At 46.8% G+C, this 13,389-nt stretch overlaps 1 protein-coding gene and 1 long non-coding RNA gene across 18 annotated transcripts in view; both read right to left on the bottom strand.

Annotated features, from left to right (window-relative positions):
* Positions 1–13,389, bottom strand: part of FBRSL1 (fibrosin like 1) — a 585,865-nt gene that overhangs the window by 79,079 nt on the left and 493,397 nt on the right. The gene's annotated exons all lie outside the window — the stretch shown is intronic.
* LOC135188649 (uncharacterized) lies at positions 2,290–3,413 on the bottom strand. The gene is made up of 2 exons (XR_010307772.1): positions 2,987–3,413; positions 2,290–2,888 (listed from the first exon to the last, which is right to left on the bottom strand). It is a non-coding gene; the product is annotated as an uncharacterized LOC135188649 (long non-coding RNA).

Genomic DNA, 13,389 nt, shown 5'->3' on the forward strand with positions numbered 1-13,389 from the left:
CTGCCCATGTGAAATAAAGCAGCCTGAAGGCTGCTTTAATCATGCTGACTGCCAGTGGTCTCAAGCAATTGTTCCAGCAGCTGGGGGACCAGTACCATGGTAAAGGACTTCCCTGACAAAGTCCCTTCTGGCAGCTGGGACAAAGCTGGCACTGAAAATGCTATTGTGGCTCTCTGCTCTCCAAAGTGTCCTCGTGCAGAGTTAATCTTCCAGCCACCCGCTCTGCTGGTTTTCAAACATCCTTGCGAGGTTCGGATTTACTACTGCTGCATTCGCAGGGGGTTCTTGCAGCATGCTAGAGGCAGAGAACTGCATTTGGCATCAATCTCTGCCGAGCCAACCTAAACTGCCTTTCTGCTGGTCCAGTTCCACCAGTAGCAGCCACAGCACAAGTGCTGGTGAACACAAGGTGCAGAGGAGCGGTCACTGACAACGCTTTCAAAAGGTACTCAGCTTTGCATCGGTCCTGGAGAGTGCAAGTGCCAGACTAGGGGGGCAATGCTAGCTGGATGGAATGCTGGGAAAGGACACCTTCCACACAGAGGTCTGGTCACAGTCTAAGGCTGTGACAGTTGGATGGCCAGAAAGCTCAACTACCTACTAGGCACAAATAAGGAGCTCTACTTTCTTCCTTTTCCACTCCGTAACCTTTTGACGGTGAGTCACAACCACTGCTGGCTCTATGACTTCACACTCTTTCCACAAAGCACAAGGCCTGCCCATCTCTTACTTCAAATACAAACACAATCAAAATAGAAGTATTTTATTTTGCTTTAGAAGAGTGGAAGAGATTTGCCTGGTCCTCACAGGCCAGGTTGGTTCAGTACACTTCACCACAGCACTAAATGACGCAGATGTAGACCATTACCACAACACAACTTGAATCTGCAGTAGCCAAAGAGAAGCAGTCCAGGGGGTAATCAGTGTCATGATACATGCCAACACATCCTTCTAGTGTGCAAGGTCACTGCCTATCAACACCAACTGTATGGCCAGGGCTTGTGTTAGCTCAGAACATGTCCTCCTGAGCATGTTTTATTACCACTTCATACAAATGCAAAGACACTTCCTGCATTGCTATTGCAACATCTTGTGGGAGATACACAAGAGCTACAACCAGGACATCTGGTCTCTGTAATAACAAAGTAATTGATCAAGAAGTACACCTCCCTGAAAGCATTCTTGGGTCACCTCCATCAGTGCAGACCTGATCTCAAGAGTGCTTATTTGTTTAGAAAGCTAAAAATCATCTCCACCACACAATGGGAAGACATGCATAGTAAAAATAAAACAAACACTAAGCCATCCTTTCCCAGTCTAGAGCCTTGTGAGCCACATCAGGTTTGCCTGAGTCGGTATCTAGTTGGATCCCCTGTGAACCAGAGAGACAGATTTCTGAGATAAGAATTTAGACAGTTTTGATCACATTAAACATGATCATGTTAAAGGTGTGGCGGCTCAAGTGAGATGGTAGCATCATGTTCTTTCCACCCCTTCTTAGCAGGTGTCCAGGTGGAAGTCACAGTGATGACTTTCAAAAGCAGCAGTTGCTCATGCCCAGTGTTTGTCTGCTCAATGAAATGGGTTATAGTATCAGAGTTCTGCTAAGTGAGCAAAGGCTGAACGTGCTGCATACTTCATTGTCTTGCCTACATCCAGGAGCTTGAAAAGTGCTAGAATCAAATTTATTTTTATCTTCATTACTTCTGGATTTAAGTTCTTTCATGTCCAATCTGGTCACTCTGGAGACTGTTCAACAACACACGGTCAAAGCCTCAAGACTATCTGCCCTCTCTGAGCAATGCCTCTTGTAAGAGTCTGCCCAGCACAGCTGCACCACTGCCCCTCTTCAGCCACACTAACCAGAGCCCTTACAAAGAGTGCTTTAGGGACCTTCCTCAGACAAACTGAATACAGGAAAACATGGGAGGGGAAAAAAGAAATCAAATAAGACAGGAGGAGCAGAAATCTGTTAATGCCTTAGGTGAGGAGTGAATCCAGCGTTGCACACCACAATAAAATAAAGGCAAACTGGTGAGAAGGACATACAGTGGAGCACTACAAAACAAGATATTCATGAGACTGAGTAATGTTTAGAGCTCACAGGTTACAGCCAAGTGTAGTATGGTAAGAGACAGCAAACCTCTCCAGTGCAGAAATGACTCAAACTTTGACATTTTGACTTTGAGATTCCTGCTCAATTATGAGTTTCCCTACAGCCAGACAAGCAATGAAACCCCACTGTAGCTGCATCTCAAGAAACCCCAATTTGCAGCACATTCCCCTCCATGTTTCTACAGCACCAGGTGCAGCAAAATCCTGGTTTGTCATTCAGGCTTCCAGGTACTGCTATGCCACGAATAGCATCAAACACCCCACTCCTTGAAACAGCAATCTGGGAAAGCATCCCCCATGGTACCACAGATACCCCTGCAATAATCTCCACCGTAAATTGGAACTGTTACCATCACACCAAGGAGCGCTGGAAATATTTAGTGCTACTGCTATCAACCTGGGCTTTGTTCATTAGTAGTCCAGACATGTGGTAATGAAGAACCCATTAAATTCTCTATCTCTGTTAGTGGTACACTTCATGGGCTCACGGAGAGCACACGTAAACCTGTTATCTCTGACAGGGATGGACACATGTGTGCATGTCCCAGCTCTGGAAATTGCACTGCAGCGGGCGCAGCCTTCACGTCACTCAACTGTAGAGCTGAGAATTTTACATTTTAATTTTTTTGATGTCTGGGGAGATTAAAATGAGAACTGGCAGCATGTGCAAGGGATACTGCACTTTGAATGTGTTATCTATAGCGACTCAGGCTTCCCGGAGCTCCAGCTGAAGCAGGTTTTTCACGATGGAAGAAACCACATTACATTGCTCCCTAGGAAGTGAAACAAAACAATAAAGGACGGTTAATCTCTTCTCTAATTCTGCTCTGTGGGACAACTCCTTCAGCAAGCAGCGCCTGGCTGTATCTACCTGGGAGGGGGTCATTTTACTTCGGCTTCCTCTTCTGCTTCCCTCTGTCCCTGGGAGCGCTCTGTCTCCTCGCTGCATCTTTCAATGGCTTTATCAGAGCTTGCACCAACTCAAGCGTGAGAAGTAGCTCTGGGCCCAGCAGGGAGAGGTGGAGGGGGGGTGTGTGTGTGTCTGTGTGTGCTGCAGCGGGGGAGAGAGGGGAAGACGAGGGAGGAAATGTTATTCTGTCCTTTGTCTTTTCAACAATTTCTTTTTAATGCAACTTGCAGAGCGGCATATAATTAGGGGTCTTGCGGAGCAGGCTTAAACTCAGGAGTAACCCTTCTAACGACCTCAGCAACGGATAATCAGGTACGCGGCTGCGGGGCACAGCACGCCGCCCCACCCGCCGCGCAGCTCGGCCGCGTAATTAGAAGCCTCCACACTCCGCTGCATAAAGGCAGATTGCAAGGACAGCGTGAAGCCCTTGTTTGAAGCTGGGGGCACAAAGATTGCAGTGCCTGTGATGGATGGAGACAAAGACTCCGATACTGGAACGCTTCCAGCAGCCTCCGAATACTCGCAGCGTTTCTGATGGACGTTTTCAGGATTTCTTAGAGCGGGAGGGTTTATTCTCCTGCATCCCCCTCGGAATTCCTCCACACCTCCCAAAGGCAGGGAGGGGTAAGAATGTGCCACTGTATGGGCACACACGTCTCCAGAGATGCTTCCACAGTTTTACCAGGAGAAAGAAAAAAGTGTTGCCCCGTTTCCCCCATCTATTTTCGGTAGTTCTCGTTCCCGATGAGGAGGAACGTGTTGACACTCAGGAATACATCCTGATGAGGACATGGGGCTCAAACCTTCCCCCCGAAACACCCAAGCCAGAACAGAGCTTTACAGCCTTCACACGGATTAGAAGCTGTGGTAGCAAGTACTATGTTTAAGTTGCAGCTGATGTTAGTGCAATTTCCCTTCACTATGAATAAAAAAAAACCCCAAACCTCTTCCTTCTTAAAATGACACATAAATCCCCTCACTGAGCACTGCTTGTTTTTCTGTAACTATTTACATGACTTTAAGCACAGGATTAAATGCAAACGGATAGTGATGAGTATCTGAAGAGTATCCCAGCTACAAGAGGGAGAGAGGAGTTGAAAAGGACAGAGGACAGGATCTTCAGGTGAGAAAAAAATGAGGAGTCAGTCTGTGTCACGTAGCCTCTTATAAATGCTGACTTCTATCTTACCCCAGTTTCATCACCTTATTTTTGCTCTTTTTTTGTGGCTTGTTTGTGGGTTCCTCTGCACCCCATCTTTACTGTGCAGCGCTGCAGCCTCTTATCCCACCTTATGCCACAGCAGCGGCAAAGCAAATGGGAGAAAAACAAACAGCTCGAGCAGCTCGAGCACAGCACAGCAACAGACTGAAAAAAGAAGCAAAACCAAAAGGGGCTGAATAATAAAAGGAAGAAAAACCAGTAGAGCCACTCAGAAGCTGTCAATTGCCAGGCAGACAAGCTCCCTTGGAATGAGCATAGGAGGCATGTTCAGGGAAGAGCAATATCAATAAGGCAACACAGTGCCAATGTTTTTTTTCCCTCGGTTTATAATGACAAGTTAACAGGGGCTGGAAGAGAACAAAACACAGAAGGTTTTCATTGGAGAAATCAGGACACCCTGCCAAGGATGGCTGCCCTGAACTCAAGTTATCTGAGAACTCACATTTGTAGGCACTTAAAACCTAGGAAGATCATTACCAAGCTAGTAAGAACCACCAGCATGACAGCATAACCTGTACTCGCTAATGTATTTCCCTCTGAATAATCAAAGGGCAAAAGAATCCAGACACTGAGCTGCTGCAGCTGAAAACACTAACAAAAGGTTGTATTGTTTCCTATCCTACCCTTTCCTTAATGGTGCGACTGATGGTACATCTAAGTGGTCCCCATCCTATCTCCCAGTCTGTCCTTCTTGCCTTCTGACACTCAGAACCCAATCATTTCTTAAGTGCTACAACAGGCTGCAGAACAACAGACTGCAACACACCTTGTACAACTCAGCCTAAAAATTTCCTTTGCCTCTCTGCACAGATACACTGAGCTGGGCTCCATGACCAGTCCATTGTTCTTTGGAAACCCGTGAATGCAAGGGCTTCAAGTAAGAAAATCAGCCTTATAGTGTTGGATCCTACAAGGACACTCTATCCAGGCTCATGTCTACTTCCAGTTCACCAGGGTTTGAGAAGAAACAGCACGGGCAGTTCTGATTTGGTAGACCACATCAGCCTTGAACTCTCTAGTCCTGGTTTTGCTCTGTCTCACTGCATTCTGGAAGACCCTGCTTATGTCTTCTCTCTGGTAGATTTTACAAGCTTCAGACCTACTTTCGTGGAAGTTATATCACATATTTTAGGAAAAAGGAGAATGGTTTCATCAGACAGAAGATCTGATCTTCCTTTTTCTGCAGCAAGATGTGTAGTCACTTGAACAAAATCTTTTCACTTGATCTTTTGGGAGAACAGATCACAGAATCGTAGAAACATTCAGGCTGGAAAAGCCTCTCAGGATCACCAAGTCCAACCGATATCCCTACTCTACAGGGTTCACCCTAAACTATATCCCGAAGCACCACAGCCAAACAACTTTTAAACACATCCAAGATTGGTGACTCCACCTCCTCCCTGGGCAGCCCATTCCAATGTCTGACCACTCTTGCTGTGCAATTCTTCCCCCTAATATCTACTCTAAAGCTACCCAGTTGCAGCTCAAACAGTTTGCAGATGATGAACATAAATCTGGGCAACTAGAAGGAGGGAAGCTGCAGAGAGCTTTCAAATGTTTAAAAGCTGATCCAGATCTATGACATTCACAAACAACATAAAATAAACTCATCTTCCCTTCTTTCAACTTCCCATGCACACATTTGCTGCAAATACTTTCCACAAACTACTGCATAAATCCTGCATGTAAGAAAGCCTCTCTGCCAGCATCTTTAATCCAGGCCCCTTAACTTCCTACAGCCCTCCCCCTAAGAGGACACACACTGAATGCCGTTCAAGAGGTGAGAGAGCACAGCCTGTTTCACCATGGCCACAAGAAAGGCTCCTGCCCATCACGGAGGTGAGCCCCAGCCTGCAGTCCCCCGGCTGCTGGGAAGGGCAGGCCTCCCAGTCTGCCCTCCCCCGCTGCCAGCAGTGAAGCCATGCAGACAGAAGCTGGCAAGGCTCTTGCTGTCCTGGGAGGTGCTGGCTCCTCACTGCAGGCAGTGCTGGGCAGAGCTGTATGAGATTGGACAGGGAGGGTAATAAAAAGGGAGCACAGGCTTCCAGAGGGCTCCTCTGTCTCCTCTGTTGACTCCTTTATTGTGATTAACTCCTTGACATCCTCCTCCCGTGACAAGTGGGGGAGGACAGACAGAACTCGGTGATTAATTTACCAATGAATTACCTCCTTCCCTTTCAAACCTCTCCCCCACCTCTGATTTTTATGGCTCAGCTCTGCCTTATGAGAGGGTTTACAGTCAGATACGAGTTTGACAGATGGCATTTTGTGGCTGAGAAATTCGGTTTGGGGCATCTCGAGCTCCTTCACCAGACCCAGTGGTAACACCATTTGCAAGCTTAAGCCCACCCCACCAGCTCTGTACAAGGAAAAGAAATCCTCTCCTCCCCAGCCTCTCCTTCAAATGACAGTAATTAGGGAATCTCATCACTCTAGACCTGCAGAGGGAGGGGATGTTCATGGTAATTGGCGACGTTACATGAAGCCACAGTGAGCTTATCAAAAGAAAAAATTAGAAAGAAGAGGAAAGGAAAAAAACCCAACCCCCCCACCCAGAAGAAAGCAGTGCCCTTCCCCCCGACCTGACTGACACGTCCTGAATAAACTGCCTTTTTTCCAGGCACATCGCTGTGCTCTCTAATACGAGAGACTGCTGGAAGGACTCCTGTAGCCCGATTGAGTGTAATGCAGTGTAAGAAAAATAGGAAGGAGGGGGGAAACCCTCAGAAAGGCAATCGAAGTGAAAAATCTATCAACAGCACGGTGGCTTTGGTGGAGCCAAGAGTCCTGTTCTGAACACGCTCTGACTTCCCAGTCATTTGCTCTGCTGGACACTCTGGGGACCCCAGCACAGCAAACTACAATTTCTAGTAAATATATCCCAGGGACACAATTAGTTTTTCAGCTGGGGGCATGATAAATTGGTCATGCATAATTCAAGGCCAGAGCAGGCTGGAGCATAAACTGCTCCGTGGCAGCTTCCAACTCCCTGACAGAAGAATGCAAATGGACTGCCTGGCGCAGGGGCTGCTGGACCCTGCTAAGGCTGCTGCTGGCTTCATCCTACCGCCTGCGTGCTCCGTGCCCACCGACGTGCACGGCAACGACCACTTCAGCCTCTCCTTCTGTGCACCTCTCGGCGCTTTTGATTTCACAGCAGTGTATCCATCACTGTCCCGTGGCCTTTAGGGACTAAAAGCACATTGTTATCGCAACAAACGCCCCCTGCTCTACTATGGTTTTTCCATACGCAGACACGAGGGAATGGGTTTGGCACAGAAAGAGGCTGAGGGACTGTGTGGTCTATTGTCAGCATTAGGTGGCCTGGAGCAAGTAATTTCCAATCTGTCTCAGTGTTCCCATCTACACAATGGAGGTAATTCCAACCACACAACTGCAAGGTTAGCAACACACACTCAGCTGGGGGGCTGATAAAGGTCTGGGAGGTGGCCGAGGATACGCAGCCTACCTAAAGTGACAGCCTCAAGTTCCCTCAGCTTATTCCAGGTATTTAAATAAATGCAACTACCCGTTGCAAGTGACCGTGTAGGAGAAGAAGAGACCTCGCTGATTTGCATCAGTTAGCTTAGTGGTGAGTGAAGTGAAACCTCCAGGGAAACTTTAGGAGTCCTTCAGAATGATGTCCTCAGGTTTCTGAGCGCATGCTCCATAGCCTCCCAACCCGGGAGGGATACATGGCACACATGCTGGAAAAACCTGCTAGAAAAATCACTGGAAGCAGTCTCACTGCAAGCAAAATTAGTGTTTGTGGTGTCAGATGCAGCCGTCTATCTGCAAGCTGATAGTTCTGGTTCACCAGTCACAGTTTTGCTAACTGAAGCCATTTCTCTGCTCTTCAAGAACAGAACAGGTATTTTAAGTCCAGTCTGGAGGAAATATTCTTAAGAGGGATGGCTGAGGTGGAACAAGGGTAATAATAAAGGAAATTTTGTTTTCATTTTGGCAGTGAATTGCAGATAGCAGACCTTTAATTTCATGGTCAGTTCCACATACCTAGACAGGTGATTTTGGTTTCTGCCTAGTAGTTAGTGAAAATAATCCAGGTTTGTCTGTTTTAACAGCAATACTATTTCTTCCTGAGCATGACCCTATTGCACAGAGCTGGGTTTGTCAGAATGAGACAAAATAAAACCCAAAGAGAGAAACACAGGGGGCAAATCTAGAGATCGTGGATGTCAACCTTGGTAAGGATGAACATCCTTATCAACTTAAGTGACACAGTTCTGCCAATACCCAAAGTAACACTGACTATTCTCAAGACCAGAAAACCCCCAAACTCTTTAGCACACCAGCACTGATATTAATTTAAACAATTTCTCATGTGGCACTTGCCTGTGTTAGGTAGTGCAAATGTGTCCCTGTTTCACCCTCTTGCAATCATTAGCACAGAGCATGACAAAAAGGGCACACGCCATTTACATACATCAAATACCTAAACTCCTGGAGTGATCTTCTGAACATAAAATGTCAGTATGGTACCCCCTACACCCACCATGCAGTACATTCTTGTGTTTTAAAGCTTCCATGCTTAAGAGCAGTGTCCTTAAAAATCTCCCCCTCTCATTCCCCTGAAATCCAATCTCTGATTCCTCCTTTCTTTTCACTCTTTTGGTCTGTCCAGAGACTTGTCCACATGGGGCTAATTCACTGTTTGAAGATAAGATTTTATAAAGCCTGACAAGATGTCTTACCTTCCCTTGAAAAATGTGGTTTGTTCTGTTTTGTTTTTGTCTTTTCAGTTTAGGCTTGAACAAGCATTTCTTAAGCAAAGGGTCAGGACCATTTCAGCAAGCCTACTGGAGAGGAAAGCTCAATGCTCCATTTGCTGCAGACCCTTCTTTGAAAGGGCAAATGCCCTCTGTCATCTTGTAACAGGTACTCTCTGAGCTACCATACAGTGGGCCACCTTCTGATACCCTTTATGCCCTTTATGGAGAGAGTAAGAAATCACATGCAGATAAACACTTCACCGAAACAACTTTTCATTTCCTACCTAAGCTGGCGTGTACCGGAGTGCACACACACAACCCCCTGCAAAATGGTTACAAGAGTAAGTAAGCCAATCTGCATTTCTCCTTGAACTGGATTAACTAAGTCTGTGCTTCCAAAATAAACCACATCTTTTACTGAACGTGCACAGCTTTCTAGGATTCAAGAGGTCTGTCTTGTGGGGACACCTTCACCCCAGAAAGTGATCCTGCAATGACAGATTATGGAAAACGGGCTTTAGAGGGCTGCTTACAAACATGTGGGAGATGGTGCTCACAAAGCCCAAGGTGAATCTGAAGAATGCCATGTTGGACCCATTCCTAAAGTTTGTTTGGTAGCAAAGAATATGAAGCTCTGATGCTGTTTGTCAGCAGGCTGTGGAGGAGTTGGGTGCTATGGCAAAAACTTCAAGATAAATTCCAGCTTGGATTCTAAGCCATTAAGAGCAGAGGCTGAAGGTGATCTAAAGGACCAAATCATTGTACTCCCTGCAAGAATGACATTTCTTCCAAGCTGCCAAGTCATTTCCCTTCCCAATTAAACAACAATATCTCTATCTAGATCTCTCTATATACACACACACGAATACTTTAAAACTTAAGTCAGGTTTCAAAGGCCAGCTCTGTTCACACCAGCTTACAGAGATTCCACTACAAAAATCCACCATGAACCTTTATTTTTTGCATAGTGAAAACAGCATGGACAAAAGAGTGCTAATGAGGATTATTATTTTAATGCATATTGGTAGGCTTTTTATCTCCAAACATGAATGTCTTTTCCATTAAAATAAAATTCCCTGACACACCTAGTGCACTAATTGCTGTCCCAGCTATAAGTGCAGTCTGTCCTGCAGCAATACCTCTTGTGGAAAAAAAAAAAGGTCAGTTTGGGAGATGTTTATTTATTTAATTTCATTTCAGCACGTTAAAGCCTGAATCTGAAATAGGGGGAAAAAAATGCCAATGTCTTCATGATACTAGATCTGTGTGGACAGGTTGGACTTGATGATCTATGAGGTCCCTTCCAACCTTGATGATACTGTGATACTGTGACTGCACTTTTGAATTCCAAGGTTCACACCCTGCACACCTTGTTTAAATGCACAGCCACTTCCACACAAAGTTTCTAGCATGGTGCAGGTTTGTTTAGTTTATCTGTAGATAAACACCCAGGGGTGTTTGTGCACTCAGCAATGCAGTTCTAGTGATCCCAGGCTTGAGTATAGGTGCAGCCAGGACGCCCAAACCAATACACAGCTGGGTACACCACAAAACACCAAAACTCAGGAGAGAAAAAAAGGCACAAGGGGAAATCACATCAAGAAGAGAAAATCACGGGTGGTCGTTATGTCGAAACCTTTGGTCTGAACTTCCCAATGAAGATTTTTTAGGTGCAAAGTGAAAAGATGTTTAAAATCTGCTATCAAAACCACGGCCATGAATTGTCAGCTTCAGCAAAGCTGTGCAAACGCAGCTTCACAAATCACCCATTTAAGGCAAAACTGGCCTGCCCCTATCCACAGAGGAAAAAAAGCACAACCCCCCCTGAAGTATTCAATGGTCTCACTACACAGCCTGAAGGCCAACAAGCAGTGGCTCTGATGGTCCAAGGTATAAAAGGTAATTGTGGCATGAAGGGCTCTGTGGAGAACTCGCTGCTGCCAGCCTTTACGCTCAAGAGCCTGTCAAGCCTTGTGGCCCAGATGCTTTCAGCTGCCAAGGTAGATACGCGCAAAGAAGGAGCTTCAAGAAGCCACAGCAAAACAGCAGTCCTCTGGGATAACCAACACACAAGACACAGCTACACCTTTATACTGGTAACCACACAGACAGAGTTGTGGGATGGTGATGAGCAGAGAAGCAATAGGTGTGCAACCACCACCCTGCAGACAGAGCGCCACACTCTATTTACACAGCTCCTACCTACAACACATCCCAAGTGGAGCCTCCCAGACATTTACAAGAGTAGAAAACTGAAGCTGCAGTTTGGTCAGAAACACTAAAAAGCTTTGGTGGTTCCACAAAGCCAACAGCCTCCGATGGAGCCTGATCCAGCAATTCCTTCCTGGGTTTCCACTGGAAAAAGATTAGAAGCACATTAGACGTAATATACCCATATGCTTTGTTTTGCCTTTTAAGCAAAGGAGACAGAAACTTCTTCTCCAGAATATTAAAAGTAACTGATTTTTAAAAATTATTACCAAACACTAACCTCAGATCATTAGCCAACCTGGCAACAGACCAGGGAAAATTTATAGCCGACGTGCAACATCAGCTTTCATCCAGAAATGCTAATTTCAGTGAAATGAATAGTGTGTGGGCTTTTCATACTGCTTTGCATTTGGCTCCTCACAGCCCTGTTTAAAGCCTGGGAACCGGCCATATAGTTAAACTGCACAGATGTTCAACAATCTGTACTTGTGTTAATTACCCTAATGTGAGCAGAAACTCAACAGATCTCTGCTAATGAAGGAGAAAGTTTTCCAGTGTGACTACCGTATGTTTCATTGTCACTGTATTACCAAGCTTCTCCCCCTCCTTCCTCTGCCCCCCCAGTTCCTATTCTCTCCATCTCCTTTGCATTCACATCACCCTCCTACCTCAGCACGCATGAATTGGACCAACTAATGACTGTGTATTTGCAACATGGCAGACACCATTAGGCTCATCGGAGGTGCGGCTGCTGAATTTTAACAGGAGATTTTAAACAAGGTAAGAAAAACAGATTCATCATGCTCCTGGTTCTCTCATCCCCACCCATCTGCCATACTTCTGCCCTTGCCACTGCTCGAAAGACTCGCAAAGTGCAAACGCACTTCCCCCTCTATAAAACACAGAGGCGTACAAAGCAATGCAAATAGATGTTGCTGGGCAATTACTGGAGATGGAAGCCGGAGCATGGGGTGCGTCCGGGAGGACAGCCTAACAAGGCAGCGCAGAAGCTCGGCTGGAGCCTGGGCTGGGGGAGGGAGCACGCTGCTCTGTGCAGCGGGCAGCATGGCAGCCAACACAGGCTGTGCGAGATCCCGTCTGCTGCTCCCCTGCCACGAAGTGAGAGCTGCTGGGTTTCATGGTGGGAAATGCAAGAGCAGCAGTTGTATGTTCAGCTGCACACAGGAGGGCAAGACAGGGGCTTCTCTAGGGCGCCATGAGAGACAGCAAGGCAACACTCGAGCGATCGGTGCTGCCAGCAGCAATGAACCACCACGGCTGCGCAACTTAACCCGGCATTAAAACATACTCGACCTCCCAAGAACCGCTTCTCCCACAGCGGATCTCGCTTTCTCTACCAGCAGCTCTCTGCCCCCTCCCCACTGCCAATCATCACCTCCAGCTACTTCTCTCAAAGCAATCTGCTTGGCAAGCAGAAAGCAGAGGGGGCCGGGTAAGGGCAACTGCCTCTCACCCTGTTTAAGCCCCAGATGACCTCTGAATGATACCAGCCCTGGCCTGAGCCAGAGTTCACATCTCCCAGGTGTCACCACTTCACAGCCAGGCCAGCCTTCACCAGCAAATTGTATTACAATGACCCTCATGGGAACAAATGTACTCTGCCGTGCTCGACTTGACTGGCAGACTCCCCCCTGCAGAGGAAGGAGGAGGGGAAGCAGCCAGCTTTGCTCATTTATTGCATCCATCCCGCTCGCTCGGGCTCCTTTGTCGTCCGCAGAGCCAACAACTTGCAAACTGGAGAGCTGGAGCAGCAGCTGCCTCCCCGGGGAGCTTGGCCGTGCCGCAGCACGTTTCGCACATGCTGCTCCACACCTCGGCTCAGGACAGGGCACTGGCTCCCCGCTCCCCACCCACCGCGGCTTGAGCTCCCGCTCAAAACCTTGCTCTTTATGAACCGAGGAAAGATGGGGTAGAAACATTAGACAGAAAGGTGGGGAGGGGATCCGGCATAATCCAGAAAGGGTTGAAAATGATTTAGAGAGCACTTGTCTCCTTTCTCCTACCTCTTCATCATTAGTACTGGAAGCAACACAGCTGTCTAATGGCAACTTCAGGCACCCATGGGCCAGCGAAGCGACATTTTCCACACTTAAATAACACTGAGCTGATTTAATTACTGCACTTAATAGTAACAAAAGATGTCTCAATTTAATCTTCAAACGGCCCTCCAAGATCAAAAC

The sequence above is a fragment of the Pogoniulus pusillus genome, chromosome 30 (assembly GCF_015220805.1).
Source record: "Pogoniulus pusillus isolate bPogPus1 chromosome 30, bPogPus1.pri, whole genome shotgun sequence".
NCBI lineage: Eukaryota > Metazoa > Chordata > Aves > Piciformes > Lybiidae > Pogoniulus > Pogoniulus pusillus.